The sequence below is a fragment of the Armigeres subalbatus genome, chromosome 3 (genome assembly GCF_024139115.2).
Source record: "Armigeres subalbatus isolate Guangzhou_Male chromosome 3, GZ_Asu_2, whole genome shotgun sequence".
NCBI classification, from domain to species: Eukaryota; Metazoa; Arthropoda; class Insecta; order Diptera; family Culicidae; genus Armigeres; species Armigeres subalbatus.
This window is the reverse complement of record NC_085141.1, coordinates 192,833,325-192,846,811: the sequence shown is the minus strand read 5'-3', so window position 1 is coordinate 192,846,811 and position 13,487 is coordinate 192,833,325. Positions and strand designations below refer to the sequence as shown.

At 39.0% G+C, this 13,487-nt stretch overlaps 1 protein-coding gene and 1 long non-coding RNA gene across 6 annotated transcripts in view; one reads left to right on the top strand and one right to left on the bottom strand.

The window, feature by feature from the left end:
• The window catches only part of LOC134222607 (uncharacterized), a 144,134-nt gene that overhangs the window by 25,420 nt on the left and 105,227 nt on the right, over positions 1–13,487 (bottom strand). The gene's annotated exons all lie outside the window — the stretch shown is intronic.
• Positions 4,057–4,628, top strand: LOC134219588 (uncharacterized). Of its 2 annotated transcripts, none has more exons than XR_009981617.1 (4): positions 4,057–4,102; positions 4,160–4,257; positions 4,320–4,385; positions 4,493–4,628. It is a non-coding gene; the product is annotated as an uncharacterized LOC134219588 (long non-coding RNA). The 2 variants fall into 2 exon arrangements; XR_009981616.1 differs by lacking the exon at positions 4,493–4,628 and adding an exon at positions 4,469–4,490.

Sequence of the window (13,487 nt, the reverse complement as noted above, 5' to 3'; positions counted from 1 at the left end):
ACAAATGCTAAAGGACAAAATTATCCAGAATTCAATATCTCCTTATAACAATCCGATTCTTTTAGTACCAAAGAAATCTACAAACGGAGTAAAGAAATGGCGTCTCGTAGTAGATTTCCGTCAACTAAATAAAAGAATAACTCCCGACAAATTTCCATTGCCTAGAATAGACCAATTAGGACGAGCTAGGTATTTTACTACGCTCAACCTAATGTCTGGATTCCATCAGATACCATTAACAGAAAATAGTAAACATCTCACAGCCTTTTCTTCGAGCACAGGACACTACGAATTTAACAGATTGCCGTTTGGGTTAAATATCAGCCCAAACAGCTTCCAGAGGATGATGACCATTGCACTAAGTGCCTCCGGAATGTGCATTTTTGTACATAGATGATATAATTGTCATCGGATGTTCCATACAACACCATATCTCGAATCTACAAGAAGTATTTCAGTGCTTAAGAAAACACAATCTGAAATTAAACCCAAGTAAATGTCAGTTCTTCAGAAGTGAAGTTACCTTTTTAGGACATCACGTATCCGACATTGGCATACAACCTGATAAAATAAATATGAAACTATTTTCAATTATCCAGAACTAACTAATTCAGATGAAACACGTCGATTTGTTGCTTTCTGCAATTACTATCGACGGTTCATCCCTAATTTTGCTCATATTTGCAGTCCACTGAATATGTTACTCAGAAAATGTTTAATTTAAATGGAATACTGAATGTCAAGAAGCATTTAAAACCTTAAAAGCATGTTTAATATCTCCAAATATACTCCAATATCCTAACTTTCGAGAAGAATTTATACTGACTACAGATGCCTCGAAAGTAGCTTGTGGAGCAGTGCTTGCCCAAATACACAATGGTACCGAATTGCCTGTTTCATTTGCCAGTAAAATGTTTACAAAAGGCGAATCGAATAAATCTACAATTGAAAAAGAGCTACTGCCATTCATTGGGCCGTGCTATATTTTTCGACCATACCTTTATGGGAGACAGTTCACTGTACGAACTGACCATCGCCCTCTCGTGTATTTATTCTCCATGAAAGAACCTTCATCCAAACTCACTCAAATGAGATTGGATTTAGAAGAATATGATTTCAAAGTCGAATACATAAAAGGAAAAACTAATGTTATATCCGACGCACTTTCAAGGGTACAAATTAATACAGAATCTCTCAAAAACATGTACGTTACAACACGTGCAATGACTAAAGAAAAAGTTTAAGTTTAATACTCAACAACAGGAGCCTGATCAACTCCATGTTTATGAGACATTGAACAACTATGAAGCTTTTGAATTACCAAATTATCATTCTGGTACGATATGAATAATTTAAATATTTTACTATACAAGAAAAATTTCACAGGAGAGTTGGTCTTAGGGCACAACCTCCAAATGCATAGAAATAAAATAAATATGTTGCAACAAATATTTTCTGAACGATTGAGGCCTCAGTCGCAAAAATGAACGAACGTAAAATAAATCAAGGAATACAAGCACAATTCAACGAATAGCTATAGCTAAAAATGATAACATTTTCAATTTAATGGATATGAACTCATTCAAAGAACTAGGTAATACAATTCTTCGGAGTTGTACCATATTAATTTATGAAAAGCCAAAAATATTGACAAACATTAACGAAATCGAAAACGTTTTAAAGCAATATCATAATACACCAATAGGAGGACATTTAGGCATTAATCGACTGTACAAGAAGATTAAGGCAATGTATTCTTGGTTGAACATGAAACAGACAATTTCAGAATACGTGAAGTCTTGCTCTTCATGCTTATCGAATAAACATTTCATCCCAGTTAAAACACGCTCTATCATAACAACTACACCAATACAACCTTTCGACGTTGTATCGATAGACACGGTAGGACCGTTTCCATTATCTGTCAACGGAAACAGATATGCCCTGACAATGCAGTGTGATTTCACTAAGTATGTTATAATTGCACCAATAACTGATAAATCTGCATCAACTGTGGCAAGAGCTGTTGTAGAAAATGTATACTTGCTAATGGTCCAATGAAAAATATTAAAACCGATCAAGGTACGGAATTTAAAGCCGTTTTGATGAGGTTTGTAAAATGTTAAATATTACGCACAAAACTTCCGCTGCATACCACCCACAGACAATAGGCGCGTTGGAGAGGAATCACAGGTGTTTTAATCAGTACCTGAGAATTTTCTGCAACGATAGAAATAGTGATTGGGATAATTGGATACCGTATTATAGTTTTTGTTATAATACAACTCCAAACCTTGATCACAACTATACACCGTTTGAACTACTTTTTGGTCGAAAAACTAATACTTTTGAAAGCATGTTATCAGAAATAAGCCCATTGTATAATCATGAACCATACGATAAAGAAATGAAGTTTAGATTGCAAGTAGCACACGCAAATGTTTTGGATGCCATTCAAAAAAGTAAAATCAAACATACAATTAAAGCAAATGAAAATATTCAAGAAAACGAAATAAAAGTAAATGACGTAGTTTACCTTAAATTAGAAAATCGTAATAAATTGGATAAAGTTCACGAAGGTCCATATAGAGTAATTCAAGTAGAAGTTTCAAACGTAACTATTAATGATTGTAATAACAAGTGTCTTACAGTTCATAAATCTAGACTTGTGAAATTCAAATAATATAATAATACATAACTCTTCCTCAGGGGAAGGAATGTTTCAAAAAAAAGAAGAAAAGAAATTGTCATTTTGTACTATGTAGATTTAAATCTGTGAAAGGTCTTTGGAGTCTAGTATAAATTATTCCTGTTCTTCCTTTAGGGGGATGGTGTAACGTGTGCATTTCACATGGCAACAAACCTGAATGCAAACACATCGTGAGAAAATATAATATTCCTAGGCCATCGAACTGCTATTGCAACAAATGCAATGCGTGCACAAAGTAGTTCGATGACTTTCAATAGACATGATCATATTCCACATCGGCAATGGTTTACCCATTGCTGAGATAGCAAAGCAAAGGCCATTACTCGCCTTCTCCATTTGGCTACTCTCTTATCAACTTCGTACTCTCCCTAAATTCGCTCACGATATCAACCAGAGAATGACTCCAAGAACCTTCCGTAGGTAAACCTGTAACTCGATAATAAATGAATAAAGACAGTTCAATTTGAACATTCAACCAGCGCAACCCTCGCCGAAGCAAGGGAATATCACCTCCGGAGTAAGAACATAACAGACGCATCAGCTGGTAAACGAGAACACCATTATAATTTCGAATGCCAAAAATCATGTCCTAGAGACAAACTGTGGACCTGACAACACAACAATAACAGGAAATTTCATCATCACATTTTCAAATTGCACCGTCAACTTCAATGGTCAAATTTTCCATAGCTCGGAAATGACGACCCACACAGAAATTCTACACGGCGCGTTTCACAATAACCCGATTTACTGGAATTTACTCAAACAACATGATATAGCGGAGATCAGCAACGCAGCAATTATCAACCGAAAGAAATTGGATCATGTATACCTTCGTCAAAATCGACTACACTTCAAATTATGGACAGCAATTGGAAGTTTTTCCCTGACGACGATATTTTGTATTTGCATCATCATTCGCCTTATGAAGAGCATCAACGAACCGAGGCGGCTCGAAGCTAAGGAGTGTAACCGTTCGGTTTCAAATAAATAGCTTGCTGGCTCCACCGCAAGTCGATATCTCATGTCCCACCCTAATCTTAGAAACTGACAGCATCGAATGAATGTGAGCACTGTTGGTCATTTGACAAACAGAGTTCTCATTCAAATTTCCAATCCATTCCTTCACATGAACACTTCGCACAGCGGATTCAAAGTGAGAAACACTGAAACAAAAATAATAATAAATTTGACAAATAGGGGTCACTAGTATGTGAAAATATGAATGTTCCTGCAGGGTAGGAGGAAACAAAATGTCAAACTTCGTAACTTTTACGAAGTTTGTTCTCCGTCTTCTCACGTTTTCCGATAAATACCCTCAGCCATCTTTAAGAAGCTCTTTACTGTGACAACCTGAGAAGAAGTGAAGTGCGTCGTGTAATAATCAAAATTGTAAGGCTGAAATTATAGCCTATATTCCTTATTATTCTAAATTTTGTGTCTTTTTAGAAGAATCTCAGGGTCGCAAGTTAAAAGTATTAGACCAGCAAGTAAAGAGTCTAAGAAATAAAATCACAGAAAGTGAAAAAAGTAAAATCTATAGTACGGTTAGTGAGGTAGTCATTATTGAAGATAAAACCTAACCTAATTTAAAACAATTGTATTACAGGCTTTTTATTAGTCAATGTAAAAAGTGTTAAAATAGTGCGCGGATAAACGAATAGACAAGAAAAAGGTAAAGAAAAGAACATAAATGTTAAAACTAAATGAGAAAGCATAAATACGTCACATGGTAGGTGTACTAATGCCCAATGGCAGGTCCACAATCAGGGCCTTTTTCAGGTTCCGACTATTTCGTTCGACCGTGTAAGGTACAACCAAAGCCAGTGGTTCCACAGCGTCGACGCAAGGACTATGATTCCGATGGAATAACTCTCGGTCTAGTGGAAGTGTAGTGATGATTTTCATTGTGGTGGTAAACGGCTGGGCGAAACAAAGTGTCCCGAAGAAACGGTCTGAAAACTCGACGACCTTAAATTCGTTCTGGCCATGTTCGGCGATGTTTGGCGATAAGCAAAGGACCATCCGAGCAGAGTCACTGTTAGAAGCTTCGTTAGCCGACGCCTGCGGAGGCCATTTTGTTTCGGCCATGTTTGAATTCGACGATCATCCAAGTACCATTCCAGCGGCGTTCTATTCTGCCGTGGTAGGAGCTTTAACCCACCATCGGCCGTCGGTCATGTTCTTGCCCATCCAAAATAAGACCACCATCGCTACCACCTCATCGACAAGCTCCATCGCTACCACCTCATCGACAAACACCATCGCGACCACCTCATCGACAAGCTCTATCGCTACCACCGCATCGACAATCTACCAAGCCATTCCGGATACAGGGCATGACGATGCCCTGCAAGCAAGTACCCTACCATTTGTGACGTCAGGTCAAGACTAATCTAAGAGAGACCCCCCCCCCCTATGTGTAATAAAATTAAGATAAGAATAAGTTGAAATTATGATGGTAGATGTTTCTTTTAAAAACTACGCATCCTTGGGACAATAAGGGTTTTGATTTTCCGTCTTTTCGTGCTTCAAGAGCAACCATGCCTCGTCCTCTTCGGTAAAACAGAGCTCAGCTTCTTTAAGGCTTTTGAGCCAGTTATGCGTGAAGGCTTTGCATGAACGTCCATTCATATTGATGTCACCTCACTGGGTAAGTGTTCATTTTCTTTGAGTTCCCTGGAGTGAATGAGTGATTCATGGAAATAATGGAAGTGAAAGGGTTTATGCCGATTAATCGACCCTGTGTCCTGTGTCTCCTTTCCTATCCGCGAGCAGCGAGCTAGTTTCAGGAGGGAGGAGTTAACAACGATACAGACCATCATACACCGGAGACGACCACACGAGGCGCGGAGTCAGCAGTAGGATCGCGTTTCATCCCAGAGTCGTTAACGGGTAGGAATGCCACCTTGGCAAAGTTGTTAGGGTTTAGCGCAGGGACTGACAGGCCTTTGTAATACCCCAGTAAACTAATAAAGTTCAGTTCTGTTTTGACCGTTGTAGAGTTAAGTTGTGTTTTTTTAAAAAACCCTTTGATGTACCGAAATACATAATTTATATATATATATATATATATATATATATATATATACATATATATATATCTGTGTGCACGTCGCGTTTTGTATTTTTTAAAAAACCTCTCCCGAAGTCCCTAAATGTAATTGGCGCAGTCGAGTTAGGGGGAGGGAACGGTCGGTTGAAGTGCAGTGAGACCGAAAATCGAAAAAGGCGCTCCGCGAGTGAACTGAAATTGTGCAAATTGAAATTTCGTCGGTTTTGTGAATCTCAAAGTGTTCCCGATCAGGAAGATTCATCAAGCACTGACTCGTGCTCAGACCCTCATCGGATCTACCGGCCTACCGCTCTACAGCATCGTTGGTGGAATACCAACTGATTTGTGGTAAGTCCCTTCAAAATTTGCTATCATTCCCACTATCTGTCTATCATTTTCTCTGGTGTGACTATTCACCATAACATTTTATTATTTTCACTACTAATATTAGCTATAATAAGTGATCCGTGCGAGTGGATAGTGCAAGTGTAGTTTTAAGAAAAATGACAACAAGAGCTATGTAAGTTAGCGATCTGCAACAGCAGATCGAAGAATTAGTGAACATTGTCGAAAGGCAAAGTCGACAAGCCGAAGAAGCAGCAGGTCAAATCGCTGCTTTGCAAGCTTTGGCGGCAGCTTCTAGAGCATCCACTTCGGCATCCGCACAAGCAGTTCCTGAAGTGCAAGCCAATAATACAACCTTTCCCCGAATTCCGGATTTAATTCGTTTAGTTCAAGAGTTTGACGGGAACCCACAGAATCTTCCTAGATGGATTGATTCTGTTGAGGAAAAACTTAACGAGACCAAGGCGTGTGTAGCTCAAAACGAACATGCTCGTCTTGTACCCATTTGGTTAGGGGTAATAAGAGATAAAATCAAGGACAAGGCAAATGATGCCTTATCTGCGAATCATACACCTCTAGAATGGGACAAAATTAAATCAACACTCATTGAATATTTTGGAGATAAAACTAATTTATCAATCCTTGTATCGAGGATGACAAATTTAAAACAAGGTGCCCAAAGTGTATTGGAATTTTATCAAAATTGCAGATCGCTTAACGAGAGATCAACGCAAAATCTTGTTGAACAATACACCTATAGAGGCAAAGGCAATCATGGGTACTTATGACACCCTCATGATTAACGCGTTTATCGACGGTCTCCACGACGTAACTTCCGATCTAACCAGATCAACCTGCCTCAGTCTCTCGCTGATGCTTACAATGTTGCTTCAGAGCATGAAACAGCGCTACGTAGAAGACGAGAAAGAAAGCAAGTTGATGTTTTGAAAAAACCTCCGCCAAATATAAATAATAACATTCCAAGACCGTATGGATGCCATACAGGCCTAACTTTATTCAAACACAACAAAATAAATCATTTGTTCCTAATCAGTTTAATCAGCAAAGACCTTTTATGCCATACTTACCGAAGCCAGTAAATCATGCTTTACCGGGCCCATCTCGAACCGGCCCTGCTGTATATTAAAACCCGAATCCGTCAGGTCAGAGTCAAACAAAATTTCTCAAACCAAGTCGTTTCCTTATAGAAGACCAAATCAAGTCAATATTCATGAAGACTTTCCATATGCCGAATACCTCTATGAGGGGAAGAGATAATAGTGATGTTACAGCAACAGATCCAGCAGATGAACCGCAAGAAGAGGCTAAATTTTTTATGCGTGAAGCTACGAACAAACAGGAAGAGGAATAACTCAACAACTTTCTTTCCGTATCTCTAGAAATCAAAAGGAAAACTGGTAGATACCTTACAGATTTCTTATCGATACGGGCAACTCAACAAAAATTATATTGCACCAGGAATTAGTCCCGGCAAAATATATTCAATTAGGACCACCGAAAAGGGTAAAAAAATACTCAACGGTCTCAAGATACGACCGACAAATTCACGCTTCTAAATCCATTAGCAAATTTCACATATACGGTTTACCAAATACTGAAATTCTTTATTTTCAGATTTAACGATTTCTTTTCGATGGCCTCATCGGCTTTGGAATCACTGAGAGATCTATAGGTGCTGGGTTATTGAAACGGCATCCAAACACAATGTCTCATAAAATGAGACATAAGGGATACCCCTAAGAAAAAATTCCCAATGAAAAGAACAAATTAACTTTCATGAGAAATGAAACATTACGAGGTTATAAGCAACTACCCATGCTGAGAACCACGGAGGGAGACTTTTTATTGAAAATGACATTTCCATTTGCTGAAAAATATAATCATACCGTCTGGAGTATATAGTGTGCTCAAAACGGTACGGCTACATTTCCAATGATGAACCTGGATAACAAACAGGCAAATATCGATATCGATAAAGAAGCCTTTGTTTACTGAACTTCTCAATTTTGAGGAGATATTCCTTCCAAGCTTCACTCAACAAGCATTGGCAAGAAGAGAAAGTCAGATCCAACCATAAAACAGAAAATCAGAAACAAAGCATTTGAATGGAGAGGAAAAGATAAACTCATCAACCTCTTGACGCAATTCCCAGAAGGCGTATGTCATGACTCCATGATAACGATGAAAAGCTTACTTTTCTAACGCTGTTAGACATCGAATCAATACGAAAGATGATCTTCCAGTATACTCTAAAAACTATCGCTACCCATTCCTGCACAGGGAAGAGGTGCAGCCGACAAATCGGTAAAGATGTGCTAGACCAAGAATCATTCGACAATTCGAGTAGCCCCTGGTCGTCACCCATTTGGATCGTACCGAAGCAAGCACCGATGCTTCCGGTACACAGGAAATCGGCGACTTCAGTGATTGATTATCGCAAAGCTCAACCAAAAACCATTGACGGACAAATATCCGTGCAATATTACAGACATATTGGATAAACTGGGTAGATGTCAATATTTTTCAACCCTAGATCTTGCTTCAGGGTTTCATCAGATAGAGGTCCACGAGAAAGATACTAAAAAACTGCGTTTAGTGTCGATGGAGGACACTACGAGTTCGTTCGAATGCCTTTCGGACTTAAAAATGCACCCGCCACATTCCAGAGAGTGATGGATAACATCCTCAGGGAGCATATTGGCGTCAGGTGTCTGGTTTACATGGATGATATTATCATCTACTCTACCAGCCTCCAAGAACATTTAATAAATCTCAAGAAAATACTGGAAACACTGCGAAAGTTTAACTTTAAAATTCAATTAGATAAGTGTGAGTTCTTACGCAAAGAAGTCGCATTTCTTGGCCACGTGGTTACTCCCGAAGGAGTTAAACCCAACCCAAATAAGATTAAAACAATTCAAGAATGGCCATTACCCAAGAATGAAAAGGAATTACGAGGAACAGCGGATACGAGGAGCAGCGGATCAAAGTACTTCGCGGGAATTCCACATCAGCAACACGCGTCCGGTCTGTAGATAAGTCAGCACATTTAATTAGCAAGTCAGGCCTCTGTAAACCATTCGAAAATAAAATTACCACATTCTAGTTTTACCCGTACCCGTGTGCACGTCGCGTTTTGTATTTTTTTAAAAACCTCTCCCGAAGTCCCTAAATGTAATTTATATATATATATATATATATATATATATATAAGTTATCGAACAGATTTCCTCCAACCCTGAACATCAATCAACATCGGACATTATCTAAGGATCATTAAATCAAATCAAGAATATACAACAACAACAACAACAACTATCCCTGCAATTGGCAACATTGAAGCAGTCAAAAGAACCCGCTGGCTCATCAACTTCCACATAGCACCAATTGCCCCACTTACGCATTCGGCACATCAGCACAAACGTCGACCACGAGGACCAGACGACGATATCTGTTTTTCATAAATAACATAAATAACTTAGCTAGGCACAATCCCTCTTCCAAGTCAGGCCTTTGTAACTTTTGGAATAAATAAATAAAGTTAGTCTTTTCCCAAGTGTGGAACTGTGAAATTAAAAGTTGCTCTCTTTCTAAAAAGTCTATCCGGTAGTCCCAAATTATAACTGGCGCAGTCGATTCTGAGGGGGGAGTGATTTCAATGTTCTAGCCACCGCGTCGCGTTCGGAAAATCCAAAGTGCCTGCCGTAGTGATCAGGAAAACCTAGTGATTCGCCCGGATTTAAGTGCAGTGCCAGGATCAGGAAGAAAAGTGATTATAGTGACTAGTTCAGCGGAAACACGTCACCACCCCAGCGAACCACACGGACAGCTTCACCCGCCCTGGCGCATCATTGGCAGCATACCAGTTGATTCGAGGTAAGCGATTCCATTAGTAAAATTAAGTTAATTAATTAATTCAATTTATAAATTTACAACTATTTACTATTTTTTTTTGCAAGTGACTTGAAATTGATATAAGTGATTGATATAAGCAATAAGTGATACATTGATAAGTGAAATTTGTGTGCGCGACAGCAACTCAATTTTAGTTTTACAAGCGGAATGACTACAAGATCTCAATCAGCCAGCGATTTACAATCGCAGATTGACGAACTGACCGAACTAGTTGAACGGCAAGCTCAGCTGGCTCGCGATCAAACCGCACAAATTGCCGCTCTTCAAGCAACCAGTGCATCAACAGTACCCCTATCGCCTTCTCTATCATCTAATGCTGTACGGTTTGACGCATCAAAAGTTCCTGATGCAATTAAATTAATTGTCTCTTATAGTGGAGACCCTAAATTACTTTCTAACTGGATAACTTCTGTGGACAGCAAAATTGATTTTTCAAAGAAATTATGTCCGACGCCTAATGATGAGGCAACCGCTTTACCGCTATGGTACAGCATCATTAGGGATAAAATTGTTGGTGAAGCAAATGATGTGTTAGTCCAAATCACACTCCCGTATTATGGGACGAAATTAAGAAAACGCTTGAAGATTATTTCGGCGATAAAAGGGATTTGGGGACCTTGTTACGAAAATTCCATATTTACAACAGAACAGTAAATCTGTTGACGAATTTTTTAAGGAATGTCGCGAATTACTTGCAGACATTTCTGCAAAAATTATGCTGGACCAGGAAATGAGGAAATGTTCCAGAACTTTAACATCCAGTTATGAATGCATGATAAAGCTCGCATTCATAGATGGATTGAATGAACCGTACGCGACACTCACTAGAGCGTCGCGTCCCACTAATTTGAATGAGGCCCACCAAAGTGCAATGGAGCAATTTAATGCTTCTCAACGAAAAAGAGAGAGAAATCATAAACATTCACCTGATCCTCCGAAAGCTAAACCAACAACACACAATAACGGACCACAATTTGGTCGTTCACCAAACTTTACACCCACATATCAACATAAATTATACGCACCTCCACAGATGGCGTACAGACCGCCATTTCAAAGGTTTGTGCCCGCAGGATTCAACCCGGCATACCAACAGAATTCGAATTTTAATTATCAGCCCCAATTTCAAGCCAGACTAAACCAAAATCAAACAAATCCTATTTTGAATTACAGACCCCAAATTCAAGCTTTACCAAACATAAAACCCGACTCTTCAGGCCAAGCGGTTCGACAGAACTACAATCAGGTTGTCCCCTATAAGAAAACAGGACAAATAAACTGTCACGATATGCCTGCGGAAACGCAAGCAGCCGAAAATGTTCATGAATACCAACAATACCCAGAACCAGAAATAGAGCAAGGATATGGTTTAGCCACACTCCTTGATGTAGAAGAAGAACCCCAAGAAGAACTAAATTTTTGTACGGGGTTAGATCCGCAGGAAACCAAATAACAAACAACTTTCTTCCATACTTAGAGATACCGAGACAAAATAATAAAAGCTATAAGTTCCTAATTGATACAGGGGCTAATGAAAATTATATTGTCCCGGAAATCGTTCCGAAGACTTATATCCAAAGCGGACCCTCACAAAGTGTCAATAATATAAGTGGGACCTGTAAAATTGACCAATTCACCTTCCTGAATCCTTTTACTAATTTTGTGAAAGGACTGCCAAATCAAAAATTTTACCTGTTTCGATTTCACAATTTTTTCGATGGACTCATTGATTTGAATCTCTCAGATCCATGGGCGCCGTGATTGACACAGCATCTAACACTGTTACCTTGAATAACATAACGATACCACTTCAAAAAATATCCTACTAAGGAACAGTTGACGTTTCAAGAAAAGAAGTTCTTGTAAAAGAATTCCCTGTCAGAATTGACAACAAAGATGTCTTCATCGAAAAAGATATTTCAATCGCGGAACATGTAGTTACACCCTCCGTAGTATATAGCGCTAGAAACGGTCGAACTACATTTCCTCTAATAAATCTCAGTAATAAACAGGTAGATGTCAATATTGACAGAGAGGCCTTATTTACTGAGCTCTATAATTTTGAACAATATTCTCCCGAACCTGGTAAAGCCAGTAAAGAGAATATGCCTCCTAAAGCATCTGTAAAGGAGAAAATCAAGGTAGATCATCTGAATTGGGAAGAGGAAGAGAAACTCCTTGACCTCCTGAAACAGTTCCCAGAAGTCATGCATGACAATGAAGGGAAACTTTCATTTTCAAATGCAATAAAACATCAGATCAATACCAGAGATGATCTGCCTGCCTATACCAAAAACTATCGCTACCCCTTCTGTCACCGAGAAGAGGTTCAGCGGCAAATTGCTAAGATGTTAGACCAAGGGATTATCCGACCATCGAATAGCCCCTGGAATTCTCCAATATGGATTGTACCAAAGAAAGCTGATGCATCCGGTACAAGAAAATGGCGTCTTGTAGTCGATTATCGTAAGCTTAATCAGAAAACTACAGATGATCGTTATCCTATTCCCAACATAAACGATATCCTTGATAAGTTGGGAAGATGTCAATATTTTACAACCCTAGATCTCACTTCAGGGTTCCATCAAATCCAAGTTCACAAAAAAGACATTCAGAAAACTGCTTTTAGTGTCGATGGAGGGCACTTCGAGTTCGTTCGGATGCCTTTTGGGCTAAAGAACGCCCCGGCGACATTCCAAAGAGTAATGGACAACGTGCTCAAGGAACATATTGGTGTCAGATGTTTAGTATACATGGATGACATTATCATCTATTCCACTAGTCTACAAGAACACCTCATTAATCTGAAGAAAATCCTTGAAACTCTTCGGAAATATAATCTCCAGATCCAGCTTGATAAATGCGAATTCCTTCGTAAAGAGGTAGCATTTTTAGGACACGTGGTCACTCCAGAGGGAGTAAAACCAAACCCGGAGAAAGTAAACGCTATTAAAACTTGGCCATTACCAAATAATGAAAAAGAATTGAGAGGATTTTTAGGTGTCATGGGATACTATCGAAAGTTCATAAAAGACTTCGCAAAGATAGCTAAACCACTTACCCAACAACTACGTAAAGGCGAAACCGTGAAACACACAAAGGAATTTGTGTCTGCCTTCGAAAGATGTAAAAACATATTGAGTAGCAGCCAAATACTGCAATACCCTGATTTTAGTAAGAGGTTTATCCTTACTACGGATGCCTCCAACTATGCACTAGGTGCGGTATTATCGCAAGGGCCTATTGGGCACGATAAACCAATCGCCTATGCATCCAGAACACTCACAAAAACGGAGGAGAACTATTCTACTATAGAAAAAGAACTCCTAGCGATTGATTGGGCATGTAAATATTTTAGACCATACCTATTTGGTCGTAAATTTACCTTATATACTGATCACAAACCGCTAACTTTTGCGCTGAACCTAAAAACCGCAAACG